The sequence below is a fragment of the Macrotis lagotis genome, chromosome 4 (assembly GCF_037893015.1).
Source record: "Macrotis lagotis isolate mMagLag1 chromosome 4, bilby.v1.9.chrom.fasta, whole genome shotgun sequence".
Taxonomy (NCBI): Eukaryota; Metazoa; Chordata; class Mammalia; order Peramelemorphia; family Peramelidae; genus Macrotis; species Macrotis lagotis.
This window is the reverse complement of record NC_133661.1, coordinates 74,066,827-74,092,558: the sequence shown is the minus strand read 5'-3', so window position 1 is coordinate 74,092,558 and position 25,732 is coordinate 74,066,827. Positions and strand designations below refer to the sequence as shown.

The 25,732-nt window shown below is 38.9% G+C and overlaps 1 protein-coding gene across 1 annotated transcript in view; it reads left to right on the top strand.

Annotated features, from left to right (window-relative positions):
* The first annotated feature begins 22,043 nt into the window (after window positions 1-22,043).
* OGDHL (oxoglutarate dehydrogenase L) overlaps window positions 22,044-25,732 on the top strand; it is a 62,978-nt gene continuing 59,289 nt past the window's right edge. The window contains exon 1 of the mRNA XM_074233139.1: window positions 22,044-22,148. The gene's annotated coding sequence lies outside the window, so the exon portion shown is untranslated. The remainder of the gene's footprint in view (window positions 22,149-25,732) is intronic.

The window sequence follows — 25,732 nt, the reverse complement described above, 5'->3', positions numbered from 1 at the left end:
TTTCTTGTTAAACACCCTCCCCCCAAAAAAGAAAAAAAAAGCAAGAAAAGTAAAAAAGGTATGCTTCAACCTCTTCAGTTCTCTGGATATGGTTATCATTTTTTCATTACAAGTCCTTTAGCATTGCTTTAAATAATGAGATTCTTTTTTTTTTTTTTTTTTTAGGTTTTTGCAAGGCAAATGGGGTTAAGTGGCTTGCCCAAGGCCACACAGCTAGGTAATTATTAAGTGTCTGAGACAGGATTTGAACCCAGGTACTCCTGACTCCAGGGCCAGTGCTTTATCCACTGCACCACCTAGCCACCCCTTGCCTTAAATAATGATATGGCTCAGAATAGCCAAGTCATTTGCAGTTGATCATTGTGATATTGCTATTATTGTGTATAATGTTCTCTTGGTTCTGCTCGCTTCATTTTGCTTAGTACTGAAAAGTCTTCTCAAGTTTTTCTGAAATCATCTTGCTTGTCATTTCTTATAGTATAATAGCAATCCATCACAATCATATAATACAATTTGTTCTGCCATTCCCCAGTGGGTGGGCATTCCATCAATTTCCAATTCTTTGCCACCATTAACAGCTACTTACAAATATTTTTGTACTTAAACATCCTTTTACTTTTTTTTTATCTCAGGGATAAAGACCTATTAGTGGTATATGGGATCAAAAAGTAGACAAAATTTAATACCTCTTGGGTGTAGTTCCAAATTACTCTCTAGAATGGTTGACTTAGTTCACAGTTCTACTAATAGTACATTAGTATCCCAATTTTTCCACATCCTCTTCAACATTTTGTCATTTTTCTTTTCTGTCATATTAGCCAATCTGATAGGTGTGAAGTGATATTACAGAGTTGTTCTAATTTTCATTTTTCTAATCAGAAGAGCATTTTTATATGACTATAGATGTGTTTGACATTTTTTATCAATTACTTTAGTAAAAGCAGAGATGGTAAGCATCAAATTTACAGATGACACCAATCCAGGAGGGAGAGCTAACACAGTGAATGATAGAATCAGTATCCAAAACAGTCTTGACATATTAGAGCATTGACTGAATCTAATAAGATAAATTTTAATAGTGATAAATGTTATTTTACATTTGAGTACAGAGAATCTATTTCACATGAAAATCATTTTAGATGAGACATAGTGAGATAGTGGTTATTCCAAAAAAGAGCTAAGGGTTCTAGTAGAATCCATAATATAATATGGTGACTGAAAAAGCTAATGAGATCTTGGATTGCAGTAGGAGGAGCCTAACTCCCAGGGGAAAACAAAGGTGATTCCTTCCAGTGGACTCTACCCTCATCAGATCTCATTTGGAGTACTGTGTTCATCTCTGGGTGCCATACTTCAAGAAAGACATTAAGAAGTTGGCCAGCATCTAGGAGGCTAACAAGGATGGAGTCTTGAGTCCACCAGGCATGGTTTTTTTTTTAAATAGCATTTTATATTTTTCTAATTACATATAAGGATTGTTTTCAACATTCATTTTTGTAGATTTTGAGTTCGAAATTTTTCTTTTTCTCCCTCCTTCCCTCCTCCCTCCTAAGACAGTAATCTGATATAGGTTATGCAAATACAATCATGTTACACATATTTCTACACTAGTCAAATCATGAAAATCATGTGAAGAATTGTCTTTGATCACTGCATTACTGAGAAAAGAGCTATCAGAGCTAAGTTTATCATAGCTGATCGTCACACAATGTTGCTGTTACTATTCACGACATTCTCCTGGTTCTGTTCACTTTATTCAACATCAATTCATGTGATCCTTTTCAGGTTTTTCTGAAATCTACGTGCTTATCATTTCTTATAGAACAATGGTATTCCATTACATTCTGTGAGAATGTGGAGAAAGGATCAGACTCATTCTGTTTGGCCTCTGAAGGCTGAAAGTGAAGAATGGATGGAAATTGCAAAAACAACCCCCCCCCCCAACACCTATGTAGGTTTCATGTCAAGGAGAACTTCCTAACAATTAGAACTTTAACAAAGTGGAATTTACTGTTTTAAGAGGTGGCAGGTTTCCCTTCCTAAAGTCTTTAAAAGAGACTTAACCATTTGTTAGGTAAAGTTAGTGGGTATTGCTTTAGATGGCTCCTGAGGATCCTTGCAGCGAGGAATGTACTGCTAAATACTGAACAACCAGCTTGTGGGGAGAGGAGTAAAACATGACTTGTCTTTAGGATAATCATTAACATATTTTTCCATCACCTTCTTAGGTCTGGATAGTCAACCAACTATAAATCAAACTACGATGGGTATCATTTGCTAATTTATGAGATCTAAATGCTTATATAATTTAACAATCAGCTCTCAAAAGATAGTTCAAACTAAGGGGCAGCTAGGTGGCGTAGTGGATAAAGCACCGGCCTTGGAGTCAGGAGTACCTGAGTTCAAATCAGGTCTCAGACACTTAATAATTACCTAGCTGTGTGGCCTTGGGCAAGCCACTTAACCCCATTTGCCTTGCAAAAACCTAAGTCAGTTCAAACTGACTCCAGAATATTCTTGTTCCTAGGTTTCAAATATGTGATTCCATGATCTAGATCAATTTATTCATTTTACTGATGAGGAAACAGAGTATCAAGGGGAAGAGTAACTATCAAAAATATACAGAAACTAGGACCAAGACTGAAAATGAGATCCTTCAACTCCAAATGCAGTCATATTACAATTATTCCATAAGGCATTCCTATGTTAGATATAATTTTTTTTTTTAAAATATTGTTTTAGTGGGCAACTAGGTGACGCAGTGAATAGAGCATCGGCCCTGGAGTCAGGAGTACCTGAGTTCAAATCTGACCTCAGACACTTTATAATTACCTAGCTGTGTGATATTGGGCAAGTCACTTAACTCCATTGCCTTGCAAACCCTTCCCCCAAAATATTGCTTTAAATATTGTTAGAAATCAAACAATTTTAGGTACATTAAGGATATTATCATTTAAAGTTAACCTTTTATTAATCCTTTGTCTATGTAGATTTTTATTTGAGTTTTCTCTATGTCTTCTAAATTAGATCCATAATCACTTAAAAGAATTCAGTTGTTAACTGTACTAGAAAAAAGATGAGTGGACAATAATAACTCATTATTTATATAATGCTTCAAAGTTTGCAAAATGCATTATGTGTGTATTTCATTTTAATCTAACAAAAAATCTGAGAGTTTTATTATTATCCCCATTTTATTGATAAGAAAACTGAGGCTGAGAGAGGTTGAATGAATTACCATGCATTCTTGAGGTGGGATTTGAACACAGTCTTCCTAACTCCAGTTTTAATGCTCTATCCTTACCTTACTTCCTAGCTACCACTAAATGGTGATATGATGAAAAAAATGAAAAAGATCTTCTGCCCAAATTATATAGTTGAATGACAACTCATAGTGTAGAACAATCAGAATATCTCTCTTTGACCAACATGTATCTTGGGCGTAAAATTGGACAAGATGAACATAACTGGTTGTATTTACATTGGAAAGGTTGCACGGTGATCTTAAGGACCACCACCTTCAACCCACCCTATGTTCTCCAATCCCCTCAAAATTCTTCCTGAACCCATCTTTTAAAAATCCATCTGCTTTAGGTGAGATTCTATGTCTTTGAGTCATAACATCAGCATCTGAATAAAGGTTTACAGGGCTAAGAAGAAGGGCAAGGTAAGTGTGATATGAGTTGTACTATATTACTAACCATTTGTTTTCACAAATGAAATGGTGCAAAGGATATCAGCAGAGAGATCTATGAACAGAAAGGAAGATAGGTTAAAAATGAAGAAAAAAATTAGTTTCAGCTCTTATACTTCCTTGGTGTCCACACATTGAGAAGAAATCCAACACATTAGGTGAGGCTGGGTGTCTTCTTCTTTCCAGCTTAGTCCTCAAATTATCCTCATAATAATATTTCAGATTATCCTCACAAAAGAATTCAAATACACATCTACGTTTGTTCTCTTAGGGAATATCTATGGGATAATAGGGATCAAATTTGCCCCAGATGAGCGAACATGGATGGAGTATTGTTGGAAGAAACACTCACATTGGGGAGATTCTAGGTCCACATAAGATTTCTGAAGTTAAGGCAAACTTATTGGATAGACCTATTTTGGAGGGAATTTCTAACTGAAGTTATATAAGTAGTCCCCACTTCACATTTTAAAGTCCTAATCATTGAATACTGCATATTAAATACTGTATTTTACTTCTTACCACCTCCCCATCCCATTCAATGGCTACCCTAATGTTTCAGTAGGCATAAGCAGGTTCTTTTACACATAATGAGGATATTATTTTAAGATGTAGTTTCCTGGAACATGTCGATTCTAAAAGTGGGAACCACTTATGTCAGCAAGTTGAGTCTTATGAGACAGCCTTTCAGTCCTTTGTATTCCATATACATAAGCCCACTTTAAAAAAAAATCAATAATAGCCATAAAGGACTCGGAGATGTCTGCCCCCACCCTTCTTTAAATCACTGGGGATTTTTCCAACTTTTTGTTTATATGACTCTGGCATTAGTCCCTGCCTGCCAGATGAAAGATGAGGGGTGGGTTCAATATTCATTTGGGATTGTGTCAGCTATAGCAATGAGTAAATCAAACCCTGGTCTGGGATCCAAGTCAGGAGCTATTGGTTGCTACAAATTCAAGCAATCTTGACAATCATTAATTAAAAAGCTTCAACAGAACAATGAGCCTTCTGGTTGCTTCTTATCCCCCATCCATGATTGATTTTTAAAGTAGTTAGTAATCAAAGGAAGGAAAATGTTCCAGGGGTTGCATATTCTATGGCTTAAAGAAAAAACAACTCAGTACCCAGAAGTATCCTTTAGGTATTCAAATAATGTTTCAAAAAATTAAATATTAAGCAGAAGGAAAGGGCAGTCACTTCCAATTGCCTAATGTATTTGACCAGAAAATAATTAATTTGAAGTCTCTTGGGGGCCTTTAAACAAAATCTAAAATGAAACGATACTTTACTGGCATCTTTCACCTCCAGGAAGGATGCTGTCATCTAAGGCAAACCACACAATTTCTGCTCAAGGCTTAGTCTCTCCCTCTGGGCTGGCAGCAAGCTCAGAGGCTAGTCTTACAGCCTGCTTTACTCTATTCCTAAGGGCATATATGGTTCATGCTTCTAAATAGCCCAAGAAACCTCATTATCTAATGTGTTAAAATGATGACCCTTATAATTGGAGATTTGCATTATCCTTTGAGAATTATGTCCCTTAGTCTAGATAGAATTCTGAACTATATAGATTTTATTGCTTCTAGGAGAAAGTATATATTCTTCAGTCTGGCATTTAGATCCTCTATTATTTGGTTCCCTCCATCACTTTCATTATTATTTCATATTTGCTTACTCCATTGCAATCAAGTTGACCTTCTAGTTGTTCCTAGTACATGACCCATAAAACTCAATTTCCCACTACTATACCTTTGTAGAAGTAGTCATATCTGAGGAGCCACTTTTTATGAAACCTGATGTCTATTTCTTCTGGGTGCCCCTGCCAGATATTAACTCTGTTTCCCTCTTTAAATTATTTTTGAATTGTAAAAATAATTATCTTTTTTTTATTCATATTAGTTAGTTTTACTTTCTTAGGAGCTTCTTCGTGCTCTAAGATGGAAACTCCATTATCTTTACCAAGAAAAACCCAAATGGGGTCATGAAGAGTAGGATATGACCAAAAAGACTGAAAAACAACAAATGGTGCAGTGGGTAGAGCACTGGACCTAGAGTCAGGAAGACATCTTTCCGAGTTCAAATCTGGCTTCAATCGCTTACTTTCTGTGTGACCTCTGTCAAGTCACTTAAACCTATTTGCCTCAATTTCCTCATCTGTAAAAAGAGATAGAGAAGGAAATGCCAGCCTACTCCAGTCTTTTTTTTTTTAGGTTTCTGCAAGGCAAATGGGGCTAAGTGGCTTGCCCAAGGCCACATAGCTAGGTAATTATTAAATGTCCGAGGTCTGATTTGAACCCAGGTACTCCTGACTCCAAGGCCAGTGCTTTATCCACTACGCCACCTAGCTGCCCCCTACTCCAGTCTTTTTAACAAGAAAACCCCAATGGAGTCATGAAGAATTGGACATGATTAAAATGACTGAACAACAAAATTATTTGAGTAAAAAGTTCCAGGTTGTGTCTGCTGTTACACTTCTCTTGAGACCATAGGTTCTTTTTCTAGGTCATGGTTCTTAACTTTTTTGTAATATGGATTTCTATGGCAGTTCAGTAAAGTTTAGGAACCCTAATAATATTTTTAGATGCATAAAATAAAATACACATAATTACAAGAAAACTAATTGTGCTGAAATACAGTTAGCAAAATCAAATGCAAAAATGCCTTCACATGAAACCTATCATATGATAGTATCATAGATTTAGATAAAATCATAGATAAAAAAAATCAAGTTCATGGACTTGAGGTTAAGAATACCTAGCCTAGAACCTCTCATGGTACTCTATCTGCTGCGCTATTAAGCTGCTTCTGTATGCTAAATCTTAAGTGGCATTTCCATTCATTGGAGTTTATAGTTCAACTTACTCTTAATTTATTTCATTTTTTATTTTCATATTCATTCTTAAAGTTTTTGAATTCCAAACTTTTTCTGTCTCTCCCCCAAACCTCCATTGAGAAGGCAAGCAATATGACATTAATTATACATGTGAAGTTATGTAAAACGTATTTCCATATTATCCATGTTTGAAAAAATCAAGAAAAATAAAGTAAAAAAAGTATGCTTTGGTCTGTACTGAGAGTTTATCAGTTCTCTCTCTGGAGATGGATTGCATTTTTTCATTCTGAATGCTTTAGAATTGTCTTGGATCATTTTCTTATTCAAGGTAGTTAAGTTTTTCACAACTGAAGTTTTGCTATTACTGTGTACAGTATTCTCCTGATCTAGGTTACTTCCCTTTGTGTTAATTTATACACATCTTCCCAGATTTTTTTGAAACCATCCTGTCCATCATTTCTTAAAGCAAAATAACATTCCATCATAATCTTATACTATAACTTGTTTAGCCATTCCCCAATTGATAAACCTTCCCTCAATGTCCAATTCTTTGCCAAAACAAAAAGAATTGCTACAAATATTTTTGTACAAATAAGTTCCTTTTTCTTTCCTTGTTCTTTTTTGGATACAGACATAGTAGTATTTGGATCAAAGTCTATGCACATTTTGATTGCCCTTTTGACCTGGTTCCAAATTGTTCTTCAGAATAGTTGGACCAATTCACAACTCCACCAACAATGCACCAGTATCTCAGTTTTTACATATCCCCTACCAACATTTGTCATTTTCCTTTTCTGTTGTGTTAGGTAATGTGAAAGGTATGAAGTAGTACCTCAGAGTTATTTTAATTTGCATTTTTCTAACAATAGTGATTTAGAGCATTTTTTTTTCATGTGACTCTCGATATCAGCTTACCCTTTCAGAAAGGCAAAAGTACTATATTTTGCCCCTGTGGTTATGGTATTATTTTTTAAGGTACTATTTTACTTCCTTGGGTTGCTTTCACAATGACTCATACATCTTGTAAATTAGAATGCAGATGCAAACAAGCCATGGTGTTCTCAAAACACAGGAAAGGGGACAATAATTCATCAATGCAAAGAGGCACCTTGCATTGTCCACTTTTCCATATCAGAAGTGATTTTTCCTCAAAGATAGAAAATCATGGCTCACATGAAGATTACATCCTTTTCTTATCCAAAGCACGTAAACTGTTTATATCCTGTTTTACTTTTGGGGAAAACAACCTCAAAGTATGGAAAGCGAATGAATAGTACAGGTGAGACTCATTTCAGATTTTGACTCCTCCTTTCAGTTTTTTATTCAAATATACCTCTAATGATAAAGCAATAGGAAACAAATAATATTTTGAATAGAGAAAACTGGTTTCTATACTTTCTATAGGAAAATTTAGTGCTACTTTTTTTTTCCAGTAAGATCTTGAGCAAGTAATTTTAAATGAAAGGATTGGATTCATTTGTATCTGAGATTCTTTCCAGTTCTAGGTCCTATGAATTCTTTAGTTAGTATCTCTCACTGTAGAAAGTAATATACTTCAGGAGATGACAGTGCCAAATATTCATTTATCTGCACTTTAAAGGGGTGTGCGTGTCTGTGTGTTTGTGTGTGTGTATGTTGTGAGGAAGAGAGATGTTGATGCCACCATGGCATAAGACTAGTGACTAGATACACTCAACAAAAGCTAACCCCAGCAGTTTTTAAAAGAAGCAAAATGTTACACTGTAAATTATCAATTAATAACTTAATATTAATTAATAGTAGTTTAGGCAGGAAAAAGGTATAAAGATAGGAGATTAAGGGGAACAAAAGATAACTTCCTGGCTTTACAATTTTGCCCAGAGATAGTCCTGACTATGCCACTTAATCGTTCTATATACCACTTCTGGTATGCATATCCTATGTTTTTCAGTATCGGCCAGATTCACATGTAGAATACATATACTGAAAGTGTATGTAATTTAGAACTGAAATGACCATGTGATAATGTACTCTAGCATCTTTAGTTTAAAGCTTAGGAATCTGAGGCTCAAAGTATTCCAATGGTCTTCCTTTGGTCATAGATGTAATAAATAGCAGAACCAGGCTTCAAAGTCAAATCTTGATTCCAGATCCATTAAGTTTTCCAGGAGAACTTGCTATATGCATATATTTGCATACACAGAGAGCCTTTTGATTCCTAGCCTTTTGGATATTTGGTCTGTGATATGATTTATTTTTATAGCATGTATCAACTATATTATGATATTACTTTATGGAGTTTTAAAATTTATATTAAAGAGAATGAAAGTTATCTTTTTGAAAATTCAATGATATCTTTTGATATATGTATGCATATATATGTATTTATATGTGAATGTGTATAAATATATTTTTAGAGAGGGGAGAGAGAGAGAGAGAGAGAGAGAGAGAGAGAGAGTTCTTATTGCAAATTCAGAAGTGAAAAGTCACTGCTGTAATCACTAGAATTATGCAGAACTAAAGGTTGTGTAATATGAAAAGGGCCTCAGAATTGGGGTTAATAACCTGGGTTCTATTCCAACTTTTGCCTACATAAAAGTGGTTGGACACATCACTTCTTTGAACTTTAGCTTCTTTGTCAAATGGTAACAACAACAAAAACAACAATGAGGATGATGCTTGCACCATTTAATTCAGAGCTTTCTTGATTATCAAATGAGATAATACAGATAAGAGTGCTTTGTAACCTTATCATACTATCTAAATGCAAGCAGCTGGCTGTTAAAGCACTGCTTGAGCTGTCCACGGTCCTGAAAGTTAAATTGTACTTTAGTGCACATTTAGGTAAGGGAGATATATACCTAGAACAACAACAGTGTCCACCCCAATTTTATCTCAGCTTTCATTCTTGCTAGGAGCCCTCCAAAGTGTGATGTAACAAAGTTCTCTTGGCCCATTACTGCGTCTGCAGTTTACTTGCTTGTCCAACTCACGGTAATACAATTTGGGATATATTCATTGTAAGGGAAGAGGAAGAAGAGGAGGAGGAGCAGGACGAAAGAGAAGAATAAAAAAGAAAAATCAGGAGAAGGAAATAGACATAGACATTTTAATAAGTAATAGTAATGAGATTTTATCTTTAAAATTGATTGGAATGGGGCAGCTAGGTGGTGCAGTGGATAGAGTACTGGCCCTGGAGTCAGGAGTACCTGAGTTCAAATCCGGCCTTGGACATTTAATAATTACCTAGCTATGTGGCCTTGAAAAAACCACTTAACCCCATTGCCTAGCAAAAAAAAAATTGATTGGAATCAAATGATATTGTTTACATAAGTATTATATACAGATACTGTCACCCTACCTCCCCTCCCCCTTTCATGTCTATTATGGAGACTGTTACCTTACTCCATCGTTGGATGATTTTGGAAACATGAATTCTTCTGTGAATAAGTAACTCATCATAACTCATTCAATTTAAGGTTGCCAAACTGTTTTCCCTGCATCAGTCCTATAAGGTAGGCAATGAAAGTATTATCATCCTTACCTTTCAAATTGAAACTGAGAAGTCATAGGATCAAAAATCAATCAATGAGCATTTATTAAGTCCTTACTTTATGCCAGGCATTGTATAGTTCTAGAGTTAGAAGTGACCCTGGAGGTCATCTAGTTCAATCTCTTCAGTTTACAGATGAAGAAACTAAAGTTTAGAGAGAAGTGACCTCTCCAAAGCCACACAGGTAACAAGCGGCAGAGTTGGATTTTGAACTAAATCCTCTACCTCTAGTTATCTAGTGCTCTAGTGCTCTTTCTACTTCAGCATACTCTCTTATCTATAATCACAAAGCTAGAAAGAGTAAAAACTGGAACACAAACTCACATATAGCTAACAGAAGTGAAAATACTCTTGAAGTATAGGAATTCAAGTGGAATTATTTATGCTATTTGTGGACTAACAATTTACATAATCATGAATGGAAGACAGTTTGAATCTGCTCCTTTTAAATATTCCTTTGATTTGTAGTATTAGCTTGAATAGAAATCCCCTTCAGAATGCAAAGAGAGCTTTTATGTTTGCACAAGAATAACAGTATCAGATTGATAAAAGAAGTTTATCAAGTCCTTTGTGCCCTCATTGGAGAGCATAAATGGCTGGGACTGATCTTCATAGAAAATGCTCTGTAAAATCAACATGGCACCAAATGTCAAAAACTCTGAATTAGATATCTTTTTAGAGAAGCATTTTGATTTATGGCAGAGTTTAGATATATTCCTTATCCCCGTTACAAAAGCTGGGGATATGTTGGAGACTTTTATTCCCCCAAATTGAACAATTAGAAATTTTTGGTAAAACCTACAAGTTGCAATATCTCAGTTTCTTTATGAAATTCATCAATGTAAAACCAAAGTGGTATTGATTATTGCAATAAGACAGTTATCTCCAGCCCACATACTTCTGTACTAGACAAAAAAACCTTCTCCAGTTCCCATCATGAAATTACCTGTCTCTTCTGTACACTGGGAGGCAATTATATTTTGGGGGTTTCTAAGTTACTGTGCTTGCAGTTGCTTGAAGATAGTTTAAAGAAAGAATGAGGATTAATAAGATGCCAGGAAACCAGGTTTCTCAGCTTTATCTCTGTCATCATGCAGGAGGCAGGCAGGCCAAGTAGCATTTTCGTTCATAACTGCTAAACTCACTAGAGTAGCAAGTAAGGGAGAAGAGACTAGGATGACCTAACAGTAGAAGTTTGAAGGCAATTAATGAGTATCCAGTCATGTGGCTGATCTGATGGTTGCCCTATGGCCTGATGGGAACCAGAATATTTAATAACTATTTTAATAACTATTCCTTCCAGGAAGTATAGGTCTGGAAAAATGACCAACAATAACCCCCATCTTGTTAGCCTCCAAATCTAGGGCTGCATGTTTCCTTTTAAGCTTTCTTTATGTTTTTCTTAACCCTGCAACTTCACCCTCATGGCAGCAGAGTCCCCTGGGATCTGTCTAGCTGGTGATCTCATCTCTGTCCTTGAAGTGATATTCTGTCTGCTAGGAAAGCTATACACAGTCTCTGCTGTGTGTTTCCATCTGAACCTCAAAGGAATAAAAAATTCCATTCCTGGCTGAACAATCCTTGTTAAATGATGTTAGCTATGCCAATCTTAGTCCTAAGAATGAAGGAGGGAACTGTGATTCTTGTACCCTTGAAGAGCAGAAAGAACATTCTCTTCCTATGCTCCTTGACTCCTCTCCAATTTTTGTCCCCTACAGTTATGGACATCTTACTCAGGAAAGAGTCATAGAATTGTAGATAGAGAGTTGAAAAGGACTTTAGAAATCATTGAGTCCAAAGTTCTTGTTTTTTCAGCTATCCAGCATTTTTCTATGCTATCACTCAACCTCAAGAAATATAGTGCTGTCAGGACCTCATTTTAACCATCCAAACTAATAGGTAAAGGCAACTTGACATAGGGAAAAGAATAGTAGATGGAAGCCCATGAACCTGGATTCAGCTTCTGATTATGTTACTTACTACCTGTGTGAAATGGGTCAAGGAACCTGCTCTCTCTGGTCATCTCTTCTGTACAATGGGAACTCTGGATTCAATAACCTCTAGGACTTTTTCCAACTCTGAGTCCTAGAATTTCTTATTTTAAAAAGCTCCCTTGATAATCATAACCCATTTCTAGGATAGAAATTGTGATTTTTTTTTTTCAAAACCTGAGGAGGGAGGACTAGAACTGCTACTAGTTCAGGAAATGGGTGACCCTAAGGGAATATTCCTGAAATGTGAAAAACATTTTCAGAAAGCCTGAGCAAACAAAAATAGGATTCCTCTTATTACTTTTCTTCATTCTGTGTTTCAGCCAAAGTGGTCTTTGTGGCATTCCATCTCCTCTTTGTTTTTTTATAGGTCATACCCTAAGCCTATTCTGCTGTCTCTCCTCAGCCTTATCTCTTGGATATTCTCACTCCCTTTGAAGCTTAGCTGAAGTGCTATCTTTACAAGAGGCATTTACTGAACCTTCCAATTCTTAATGCTTCCCTCCCTCCATTATTTTTTATGTTTATTTTTTATACATATATTCATCTTGCTTCTTCCTAGGAGAATGCAAACTCTTGAGGGCATAGAATATGTTGTTTTTGTCTCTGTTCCCTGATGCCTTGAAAAGTACCTGGCATATAATTGTTGTTCATTGGATTGAAGTAAGTTGATGCTTCCTTTGTATCACCACCAATCTGATGCCAACTCAGGAAAAAAGAGTAAACATGATTATAAGACTGTTAGGGGTGTTTTCTTAGCATCAGTCCTATGTGATGGATTTGTCTGTTCTTCCCTAAGACTGATCCTGAGTTATAAAACTAAGGAGTTGTGATGATACATCTGACTACATCTGACCCCCATAACTTGCTTGGTTGCATCTATATATTCTTCTCTCAATTCTTAATCTGTTTTATGGAAAAATCTTGCAAAACTTATCAAGGAGGGGAAAGGAAATCCAAAATGTTAACAAAAACAAACAGAAAACCAAAACTGGGGCGGCTAGGTGACACAGTGGATAAAACACCAGCCCTGGAGTCAGTAGTACCTGGGTTCAAATCCGGTCTCAGACACTTAATAATGACCTAGCTGTGTGGCCTTGGGCAAGCCACTTAACCCCATTTGCCTTGCAAAAAAAACCCTAAAAAAACCCCTAAAAACCCAAAAATTAAATCATGACTTCATATAGGTAGAAGAGTTCTATAAAGTCTGCTTCAAAAGTGTCCATTAAGAGAATGAATGCCTATATACACACACGTGTGTGTGTGTGTGTGTGTGTGTGTGTGTGTGTGTGTATAATACTTTTATATATAAATGAACAAATAAATAAATGACCAACAGCTCCAAACTCCTCCATCTTCAGAACAAAAGTTGACAGTGAAAGCTGCCTAGTAATTGCTGGAGGAGCCAGTGGGGGCCTGGCATCTGAAAGCTCTTTAGCTTTGAGACACAACATGATGTTGATTAGTGCAAAGCCAGTCCCCTTTCAGTAATTATAATCAGACACTGCCTCTGGGGCTTCAAAAGCTTCATTAAAGGGACCCTCCAAAGGGAGCCGGGAAACATAGGCATGGGAGAAGTTAGACAGATTGAGAATACTTCCTTTGGAGGACAAGGCTGACATGGTTATTTGCTTTCAAATAATGACAAGGGGCTTAAAATGTATCCATCCTAAATTTCCTAGGACAGATTTATCCTCCTGGGAAGGATATCCTAACAGCTGGAAGCAAGTCTTGGTTTTCTGTACACAGAAATCTTGAGAATGTGGGGATGAATCCTTGGAGTAGAAATGGTGAGAATTAATTCATTCATAATAATAGCTAAAATTTCTATAGCTCTTGACAAAGTCAGCTTGAAATGGTGGACAGAGAACTCATCTTGATACCAGACTTCAAGTCCTGGCTCTGATTTATACTGGCTATGTGACCCTAGTCACTTGGGTTTTCAGTGCTTTAGGCAGTTCTCCAAAATCAGAAGTTTCAGAGAAGGTGCTGACCTGCATTACTGGAGGGAATTCCTCACAGGGAGCTCTGTATTACTGATGAAATCACAGGTCTAGTCTTTATCCCTGGACAATTTACAGAACATCTATTTCCTGACTTGTTTGATGTTTCCAGCTCCATAATATCAAGTACTATTGTCAACATTTTACAGATGAGGGGAAAAAAGCTCTAAGAGGATGAATGACTTGGCCCAAATACAGACTAGTAAATGGCAGATATAAACCAATGTCTTCAGACTTTTCAATCCCAGCTATTTTTCTACTGTTCCACCTTAAGGTGAACTCAAGAGAAGTCACAAGGATTTATGGCAACATCAAGGAAGGACACAATCACGTATTAAGAATCTGTTTTGATCCAAATCCTGTGCTAAATACCATAAATATTATTTCATTTGATCCTCACAACAACTCTGGAAGATTGGTGCTATTATCATTTTCATTTTATAGCTGTAGAACCTGATGCAAACAGATTAAGTAACTTGACCAGGATCATGGAACTAGTAAGGATCTGAGCTTGCCTTTGATCTCAGGTCTTCCTGACTTCAGGTCCAATGGATAGACCATTGGATATCTTGCTGCCTAGCTAGGGAAGAAGATAGTAGAATTCTGCAGTTGGAAGTCTATCAGGAAGAGCAAGAAGGTTATGTTTCCTTTACAGACCAATCAGCCCAAGATCCCAAACTTTGTCCATTCTTTTCTCAGGCACATTACACCTGCTATTGTTATGATCTGGATATGCACATTCTCACCACTATCTTTTAGCAGCATTTTGTATATTATCATCATTTTGTTGGTAGAAGAATGTGTATCTTTCAGCCACTGGGAGGCCTAATTGAGTTGAAAGCAAGAGGCAGGCACACAGGGGGAAATCAGGAGGAGGCATAGCCAGGGGTCAGGTACTGAGGAACACAGCTAGCTAAGTGGCTGTCATCCACTGCTTGACCTAATTCTATTTTGTAGAATTGTAGGCAGTAATTGTGTTAGCTCTAGGGTGGATGCATGCCCCAAGATGGATGGCTTCTTTCATTGAAACTGACACGGAAAAGACTGGGACCATCTTGGGGTATGAGAGAGACTGTGACAGATATAATAGACTTGCCTAGAGAATGTAAGGGAAAAGCTTGCTTTCAGGGTAAGGAGTGGAGAAGAAAGCCTTTTTATGAAAAGCATTTTGGGATTTGGAGAGAGTTGGATTCATCCCTGAGAATGTAGAATCCCAGAATTTCAGAGTTGAATCTCCAAGGCCATCTACTCCAATTCACACATGTCCAGAATTCCCCAAAAAGTAGCTATTCAGTTTTCAGTTGAAGTTTTCTATTAAAGGATAACCTACTATTTCTTTAGGGAGCTCACTCTATTCTTGGGGTTTATGGGACATTCAAGGAGGACTAGCATCTGAGGGCTTGCTGAGTCCTTTACAGGGCTGTCCTTTGATGTCCTTCTTATACCCAACTCTCACCTGTGGCTCCAAGAAGTTGTAGCATGCTTGGTGGTTCCATTCCAATTAAACTGATGAGCTAAACCAGGTTGAGGGTAACTGACAGGCATCAAATTCATGAGTGATTTATGGGAGTGTTTACCCAAGCATGTGAAGACTTCCTTGGTGGAATGGGTGGTTGAGAACAATTTGCTCTAATGAACATCAAAGTGGCTAAAGCAGGTGCTGTGGTGCCTTTAGAATATGAAAGATATGGAAGATGCCAAGGCCACCCACTGCATCTAGAGTCATCACCAGTCATCTTGACTTTTGTCCTGCCACTGAACTTAAATTATTCTGGAAGAGAGAGTGAGGCCAACAACTTTGTGCAACTCTGCCTCACTTAAATCTGACTCATACCCAAGTTAAGATATCACCCCATGATGTCACTGTTACTTTCTAAAAAATGAACAAATAACAATCACTCTGACAAAACTCTAATTATTAAAAAAGCTTTTTAGATACTCTACATCTCAACAGAGCCTAAGATCATATTAGTTTTTTTGTTTGATGTGTTATATTGCCTTAAATTGAACTGTTAGTTTACTAAAATATCCATATCTTTTCCATACAAATTGTTTTTCATCCCCACTCCCCATATACACACATTCTTAAAAGGATGGGGTTGATTTTTGAGCCCAAGTGTGGGATCCTATGTTTCTCTCTATTGAATTTCATTTTTACAAAGTGCACCTCATCATTTTATCACATCTGAGGTCTTTGGAGCTCTGACTCTTTTATCTGATGTTTTAGCTCACCCTCCCATCTTTGTATCATCAGTGGACTTCATAAGTAGCTGTCTTCTTCTCTTCATTCAAGTCATTGATAAGAATTAAGTTCATAGTATGACCTCAGAGACCAACTTCTAGTCCCAAAGCATAAATCCTATCAAAAATATTTTCAGCAAATGAGTTTTTATTCAGCCTCTGCTTAAATATATCTAGTTGGGAGAGGAGAGGAATTCACCACCTCACAAGGTAGACTTTTAGGCTTTTGGACAGCTCTCTTTAGGAAATTTCTTTCTCCCAGGAACTTCCAGTCATCTGTCCCATATCTCTTCTCTTTGACTAATCAGAATAGGTGCAGTTTCTCCTCCATTTAACATTTCTTTGAATATTTGGAAACAGGTGTCTTATCTCCTCCAAGGAAGGAAACAAGTATGCATTATAATGTGTATTATGTGCCTGAGACTGTGCTAAGCCCTTTATTAAGATTATCTCATTTGAGACTCACAACAACCCTAAGAGATAGGTGCTATTATTATCCACATCTTAAAATCCAGGAAACCGAAGAAGAGAAAACTAGCTAGGGTCACACAACTATTGAGCAACTCAGGTATGGATTCCTAACTTCAGACCTACTGAACCAGTTAGCTACCTCCAGTCTTCTCTTCTCCAGGATATATGTAATAAATATTATGTAGCATTTACCTCAAGAATTTCGTGAGAGCAATGGCTCAAATGTTATGCCCATTTTGTAGTTGAGAAAATTGAGCCCCTAAAAGAGTCAAGTTCAAACTGATGCTATGGCTCCAAAAGAGACTTTCTGATTTCAAGGTCGCCAAACCACCCTTTAACTGTTAGTTAAAGGTAATGATGACATTTTTATAGGAGAGAAATTAAATAATCTAAACTTTTAATTGTCCTAAATGTTCTGTTTTAATCAGCAAAATTAACCTGATGCATCAGTTAAATTAGAAAGCATGATCTCATTCCCTGCAGGAGCCAACAGCAGTTGATCCATTTACTCTGTTTCCTGGGCTTTTTCTCTATCTCTCTTCTCTATTATTAAGAACACTTTCGGGAAATGGAATCTTTTTTTTTTTTTTTTTAACCATTGAAACCTAGCCAGACAGTTTCCCAGAGAATTTCATTAAATTTTCTAAATTGCATGGTCCAAATGATGACTTCTGCCCTTCTTGTCCTCTCTAGCTTTCACATTACTGTCAGGACAATGGGTGGTCCAATGCTGAGATAATATCATCAGATTTCTTTTGCACTTAAGAATCCTGAGCTTGTTAAACACTTGAATTTAGGTCAAGTAAGCTTCTAGGGCTAAACTAGGCAGTTTCTATCTGATGAAGGCAAAATGCTATCTTCCCTTCTAAATGGATTTTGCCTGAAAAAAAAATGAAGCTAAGTCTTATTGAAATTAGGTATTAGTTATTATTAGTTAACTTTAAACTTTAAAAATGTGAACCTCTGATTTTCATCTGCATAGGAAATTCTCATTGTCCAAACTCCTTCTGCTGAAGCACGCAGTAATTTAGTCTAGTTTGGGGCCCTAAGAGTTTAAGTGACTTGTCCAGGGTCTCAGAGTTAGCAGTATCCACATTTTAAAGGGAGCACTTGAACCAAGACTTCTATTATTTCAAGACTGATCCTCTATTTACTAGATTAGGTTTTCTTTGTCACATAAATGCTGAAAAATCTACACTGTAACTGTCACTTCACATGACACTTGAAGCCATCTTTGCCTTAACATCATCCAGTTTGGAAATGAGGGGCAATGTGGCACAGCGAGTAGTCAACAAATTGGATCCATAACTTCAGGATAAGGATTGGTTCTCAAGAGACAGGTTAACCAAAATGCATTGTCAAAAAAACTGTAAATGCACTGTGCTGATGATTAGACTATGGAGAGAAAGTTAGCTATACATGTTGTCACCAATTTATTGCCAGAAATCAAATATTGGTGTTGCTGGAGCACCATAGTATCTGACATGGGAGGAAACTATATCCAAAAGATTAAGGTCTCCCACAGCAATCAGAAGTTCTTTGTCTTATCAAATCAGGGCAAAAGGTGGGTAAAATGGTTCTGGAGAAGGCAGTAAAAAGGATGTCTTTGCACAACATTCCCTTTACTATAATAAACATTATTGTACAAGTCATACCATTATTCACTAGATGTCATGGTCTTCTTTGACACTGAAGGATGACAACAAGAAGCAGCAGTCAGGAAGGCCTGAATTCAAATTCTGACACTAATAGGTGTGTGAATATGTACAAATCATGATATCAAGAATTTTCTAAGTGAGTATGTTACAAATGAATTACTGATCTGTAAATGTGGAGATTATTTCCATACCACAAGTTTCCCATAATGATGATCTTGACCAAATGTGAAAAAAAAACAGAGCTGAAGGAACTGTGTTTTGTTTGATATTTCTGGGAATCTGTCTTTTAAACTTTCAGCTTTATTCAGTAACTTTCCCAAATTCTCTGATGGGAACCATTCTTGAAAACATTTCTAGTTGTTACTGATTCATTCTTGCTTTATCTTCTTTTATGAATCATCTAAATGATTCCTATGCCCTCTTCTGAGGGTTTGGGCTTTGATGATAAATCCCTTTAAGACCCATCTGTTTCCTGGAGCCTGCAGACAGAGAGGGCAACCTTATCTCTCAACACTTGGAATTTACCAGAATATCTAACTCCACTAGCTTACACTCATAAATAATTGTGGGAGACAAATTCTCAATGTGTAATGAGCAATCTTAATGTTTAGGTTTCTTTGATGAAAAGAATTGCTAATAGCCAATATTTAAATCACTTCCCTGTCTGATAGGTAGAACATACATTAATACTTCCATTCTAATCAGGAAATCCTAAAGGAGTCAATGTGGTAGAATGGAACACTGACCTAGGAGCTAGTTAGATCTGGTTGAATTCAAGTCTCACCTGTGAGACTTATTGTGTGGGACCCTAGACAAGATACTTCTTGATACCTCATGATTCTCAATGATAAACTAAAGAACAGATGCTGACTTTCTTTAGGGTGGGGTAGCAGAACTCTCCATCTAGGAGTTCCATTTATCAGTATAATCCAAAATCCAGTTCCTATCCATTGTTTGGTGAGGACACAGACTCTTGACAGGTTAAGTGATTTGCTCTGTGGTCACACAGCCAAGAAATGGGATTCAAAACAGAACATGGATAGACATGTGGTGAAGAGTTGGCAGGTAAAGCAGAACTGAGTCTCAGTTACCTCTGTTTGCATGGATTGAGTCCAGACACCTGGATCCCTGTGGTGAGGGGGTGGCAGGTGAGGCAGAACTGAGCCTCAGATACCTCTGATAATGATAGGTTGAGGCCACACACCTGGCTGCCAGTGGTGAGGGAGGTGGCAGGTGAGAAAGAGCTGAGCCTTACCTCTGATTGTGATGGGTTGAACCTAGGAGTATGGACTCAACCCATCCGCTTCGGAGGTGAAGCTCAGCTCTGCCTCACCTGCCACCTCCTCATATGTCCCTGCTAAAGACTACTAGGAATGGTACTGAGGCCTTAGCTCCCCTCATTTCTCAAATTCTTCCAAATGTTTGGAGAATTCCTGTGCTGGTCTCTGGTTGCTACAATGTGATTTCTCCAAATAAATAAAAGTCAATTGGTGTAAACTGTCCTGGGAACAAGCATTTGAAGGTGAAAGGTCGATAGCAAATTTGTGAATGAATTTCATTTGTCACTAGTAAGTGAAACAGGATTTTTCTCCATCCCAGAGAATAAGCCAAATCATTGATTTCCCCTTTCATCTTCCCCAACCCCAACCAAGAATCAGTCATCTCTTTACATCCCATTTGTAGTTCATTTACTTTCCTGAAGTTCTAATGTCAACAATTTAAACCTGGTTTGTCTTTTTAATGCTGTCCAATTTTGTAGCTGGGACAGCTAAGTGGTGCAGTGAATAGAGGATACAGAGTGAAGTCTGAAGTCAGGAAGACTCCTCCTCCTGAGTTCAAATATGCTTTAGGCACTTACTCTGTGACCCTAGGCAAGTCACTTAGCCCTGTTTACCTCAGTTTCCTCATCTGTAAAAAGAGCTGGAGAAGGAAATGACAAATAATTCTATTATCTTTGCCAAGAAAATCTCAAATTGGGGAGGCTAGGTGGCACAGTGGATAGAGCACCAGCCCTGGAGTCAGGAGTACCCGAGTTCAAATCCGACCTCAGACACTTAATAATCACCTAGCTGTGTGGCCTTGGGCAAGCCACTTAACCCCATTGCCTTGCAAAAAAAAAATCTCAAATGGGGTCAATGAAGAGTCAGACATAACTGAAAACACCTGAACAACAAAACCTATTTTCGTTCTGCTTTATGCCTCCTTATGGGACAAACCTAATAAAGGACATATACTGAAAAAACCTCAAACCTTTTTCTGTGCATACCTGTGCCAAAAATGTATTGTGCAATTCATTCTTCTTTTTTAGGTTTTTTTTTTTTAACAAGGCAATGGAGTTAAGTGACTTGCCCAGGGCCACACAACTAGGTTAATTATTAAGTGTCGGAGTTTGGATTTGAACTCGGGTTCTCCTGACTCCAGGGCTGGTGCTCTATCCACTGAGCCACCTAGCTGCCCCACAATTCATTCTTTCATGAAAATCTTGATTTTACAGTTCAACAATCCAATATAATATCTCTGTCGATATCTATACATCTATTGATCTATCTGTCCACTGATTTATCAATCTTAGATAGCTCTATCTAAGCTTCTGGCTGACTATCTCATGAACCTCAGCCTGCCAGGCCTTTCTCTCCTCCACTATATCTTAGAGTCTGACAAGTTCATATTCATTGTTTCCAAGACACTATCTATCCATCTTATTCTCTGCCGTTTCCTTCTCCTTTTGCCTTCAGTCTTTCCCAATACCAAGGTCTATTTGTTCAAGTATGGGTCTTCTCATTTTGTGGCCAAAGTATTTAAGTTTCAACTTAAGTTTTTGTTCTTTCAGAAGTGAATAATCTGAATTAATTTCTGGCACAGTAAGAGTGTGTGCTCCAGTCCATTTTATTCCCTGCCTCCCCTTCTTTTGCCTTCAGTCTTTCCCAACATCAAGGTCTATTTGTTCAAGTATGGGTCTTCTTATTTTGTGGCCAAAGTATTTAAGCTTGTTTGTTCTTTTAGTGAATAATCCGAATTTCTTGGGACAGTGAGAGTGTGTGTGCACGTTTACATTGAGGATCATAGAGTTAAAGCTGTGATGGCTGAGGAAAAGGAGGTGCCATGATTTCATCCCTCCCCCTTGTATTTCCAAAGCGATAGATGATGTCCTTGGAGGATCAGCAAGAAAGCTCAGCCGCACACCATCTCCAGATAATGGTCTTTTTTCCTTTGTGACTAGAAACGCTTTGACGCCAAGGGGTGATTCATTAGCGCTTTCCCTGGTGGTTTATTCCTGGGCCGGCCCTCAAAGCTTCCCATCTAGGTCGGCCTTTTCAGTGCTCAAGAGTCGCTCCCAGGCCTCGTTAGTACAGCTTCTGGCGCCCTAGGGTCACGGGCAGCTTCGGTGGGTGCTCCTGGGTTGGGGTGCGGACGATGATGCTCCGACGGCAGGGCCCGTTGAGGAGTCGCCTGCCGGGACGGCAGAGCGGAGGAGGGTGGAGGCCGGCCCCGGGGATGGAGGCCTTCTGGCCCGCCTGGCCCGGCCCGCCCGGCCCGGCCCGCCTGGCCCAGATGCCCGGGAGCTCGCCCCTTCCCGCCCATCTCTCCCTGGAGCGGGAGGAGGGGCGGGTCCTCCGACGCGGCCCATTGTGACGCCACGACGCCGAGAGCACCCGGAGAGCCGGCTCTGCCCGGGCCGGAGCTGCCCGCCGCTCCCAGAGATTGGCAATGGCCACGTGACCCAGGTACCTCTCCCTCTCCCGGACTACGCCCCCCCCCCAGCTCCCGGGCCCCCGCAGCCCCCCGCGCCCGGCCCGGCCGCTGCCATCCCCCGGGGCTGAACCCCAATGTGCCGCCGTCCCCGCTGCCGCTGCGCATCAGCCGGCCTGGTGGCGCGCCTCTTCCCCCGGCTCTGGGGGAGCCCCTGTGGGGGGCCCCAGGCGGGAGGAGGAGAGGGGGGCCAAGGCTTGGAGGACCCGCGGTCAGCTCGGCCCGGCGCCTTCAAGTCACCCCCCCCCCCCATCTTCCATCCCCGCCCCCCGTCCCTGTGGACACAGCTTCCTTCTCCGGTGGCTTTGGGAAGGTCACTCTCCCCCACCCCCCAACTTCGAAGCCTGGGGAAAGGCAGGGTGGGCGGGTGGGCAGCAGGGGCTCTGCGCGCCTGGCGCCGGAGGAGGATGCCCCTACCCCTAGAAGGCTGCTGCATGAAGACAGGGCAGGTTACGTCCACCGGCTCCTCGGCTAGGGGAGCCGATAGCCTCGAGGGGCCCTTCCAGAAGGGACGCTTGGAGGCCTGAAGAAGGGAGGAAGGAGAGAGCCCACACATCCCTGTTAGGCTTGGCGCGGGGAGGCTTTTGACCCTCCCCTTTGATCCTCCCCCCCACCCCCAAGCTGTATTTACTAAGTTTTCTTTTGATGGTTCCCCTTTCCCAAAGGACCAGAGGCGGAGTTAGCTCGGGTTCTGGGTCAGGCTCTTGCAACAGGATCCCGAAAATGTATCGAGGTCAGATCTGGAGGGCAAGGAAAGGCGGAGTCATCTATTAGCATACTGAATAAGGGATTGGCTGAGACCTTGGGAAGCTTCTGGGAGATGGAGAAAATTCAAATAAGCATGAACCCCAAAGAGTGCATGTGGAACATCCTGGGCTCCTCCTCGTATACCCTCAGACAGTTATTTCCCATAAACACCCAGCCAGCCAGTCACTCGTCCGAGGCTAACCTTGAGCTCTGCCATGTGCCATCCTTTCCAGTAGTAGTGATATCTTCTTTCTGGTGAAGCACAAGAGACTTTTCTTGGGCTAAGCAGAAAAGCCCTCTTGTTTTGGTGCCAGATCTCCCCTCCACCTGCTTCTCCAGCAGAATCAAGGAATCTGGAAATGTAGAACAAAACAGAATAGCTCGTTTCTGGATAAAGAAAACACAACAAACCATCCATTTAACAAAAATCAGTTCAGTATGGATAAGGTCCAAGGGAAGACATCATTCTTATTCTCTAAGAGCTAGCTATAGTTGCACTCATAGGATCACAGAACTGGGACTTAAATGGTCCTTAAAGACTGTCCAGATCAAAAACCCTCATTTTACAGATACTGCCTCAGGTGGTTGTGGTTTGTCCAAGTGTCAAAAGTGAGATTTGAACCCAGTTCTTCAGACTCCTATGTCAGTGTACTCTCTACTGGAGTAACTTTCCTCCCTGAAACAATACAATTGGCCTTCCTAAAATTCAGATCTGACCCAGTCGCTTTCCCTTTTTTCCCACCTTTCATTCCTCCCTCCAATGGCTTCTATTACCTCCCAAATCCAATATAAAATTTTCTGGCTTTTAAAACTTTTAATAATTTGATCCCTTTCTATTGTTCTTTCCAGTCTTCTTTAGCTTTACTCATCTTACGAACCCTTTCACTACCCCTCCTACAAAAGGTTCAATCCCCTTACTTGTGGCATTGCTCTTGGCTGTACCCCATGCATAGAATTCTCTTCCTTTTTATCTTTTTTTCCTGATGATTTCACTTTTCTTCAAATTTCAGTTAAAAAATCCAACCTTCTGCAAGAAGTCTTTTCAGATCCACTTTATTCCAGTGCCTTCCCAAATTCATCTTGTCTGTATTTTGTTTATACACAGTTGTTTGCAGGTTTTCTTCCATATTAGAATATGAACTACTTGAGGACAGGAACTGTTTTTAATCTTTTTTTTTCTATCCTCCTACTTAACATATAGTAGGTGCTTAATAAATTCTTTTTGATTTGATTGGGCTGATACTGACACAATTGTTCCACCTTGTGAGATGTTTCACTACTGCCAATCTCCTTGCTCATAAACCTTCTCAGTCTCCCCAATTGTTTATCAAAATAAAGTTTCTTCATTTGTTTTTCACAAACCTATTTGACAACACATTCTTTTGTTTTTAAGCAAGCAATGAATATTATTTTTCTTTTGAACCTTTTAAAATCAGGACCCCAAAATATACTTCCTATATTTCATTTTATACAAACACTAGGCAAACTGAGCTCTTTCCTGCCCCAGCTTAGGTCTTCCACATTCCTGTATTGACAAATTTGTTCTTAACTCCCCTGTTTTGGAAGGCTCTCCTCTCTCTAGCCAGACTTTACCCTTCTTTTACAGTTTGGAGACAGTTGTCTCTTCTTCCCTTCTCATGGGATCTTCCCAGACTTCTCATTCATAGCAAATCCTTCTTTTTGAACTCATAGTTTATTTATGACAACAACACGTAAATATAGTACAATCCACAGTGTTAAAAGTCATTAAAAATCTAGCTAGCATATTTTGGATGGCTGTATCACTTAACTAAATTGTCCCTATTTAACTTCCATGCTTGTCCAAATCTCAGTCTCTACATGTCCCTGGGTCCTAGCGATATATCCTACAGACCAGTTCTCTCATGAAACAAATTTAGACATTTTTCTATGACCTTGGCTTCCTTTTAATTTTATTTGAAGCTTTACTGATAACTGTTTTTCCTTTAGTCATTTCCTTTTATATATTCCCTACATTTCTCCTGCCTGTGGCAGTCTTTGTAACAAAAACAAACTAATTAACCATAGCAATAACCAGTATCCATTGTTTTCCATTCTCCATTCCAGCAACTGAGTGGAGAGAAGCATATTTCATCATTTGTCTTCCAGGACTAATACTTTTGTTGTTGTTGTTCAGACATGTCTTATTTTTCATGACCTTATTTGGGGTTTTCTTGGCAAAGATACTGGAGTGGTTTGTTTCCTTCTCCAACTCATTTTACAGATGAGGAAGCTAAGGTAAATAGGGTTAAGTGATTTGCCAGGCTCACACAGCTAAAAAATATCTGAAGTCAGATTTGAACTCAGGAAGATGAGACTTCCTGACTCCAGATCTGACACCCTATCCACTGTGCCATCTTGGCTACTCTTAGAACTAATGTGGACCAAAAGATTTAATCTGGGTTCAAGTGACTATTAGCCAGGTCTTCATCTGCAATATTATGCTCATTGTGTGTAATGTCTGACCTCTTGGTTCTGCTTTCTTTGCTCTCTATCAATCAGCTCATACAATACCTCTAGTATTTCACTGAATTCCTCATATACTTTGTTTCTGACAGCACAATAACATCTCATTATATTTGGAGATTGTAATTTGTTCAGCTATTCCCTACTCTTTCTCACTTTAAATGTAACATTCCTAAAGTTACTCCTTCTTTGACCCTCCACCATTAAATGCCTCTAATCTTTTGAGAATGATAGTCTTTTAATATACTTGTCTTGGGTCTGGAAAACTAATAGATAACAGAATCTATGGAATACTCTGGAATCCTCAGGATTTTCTGGATTTAGCCAA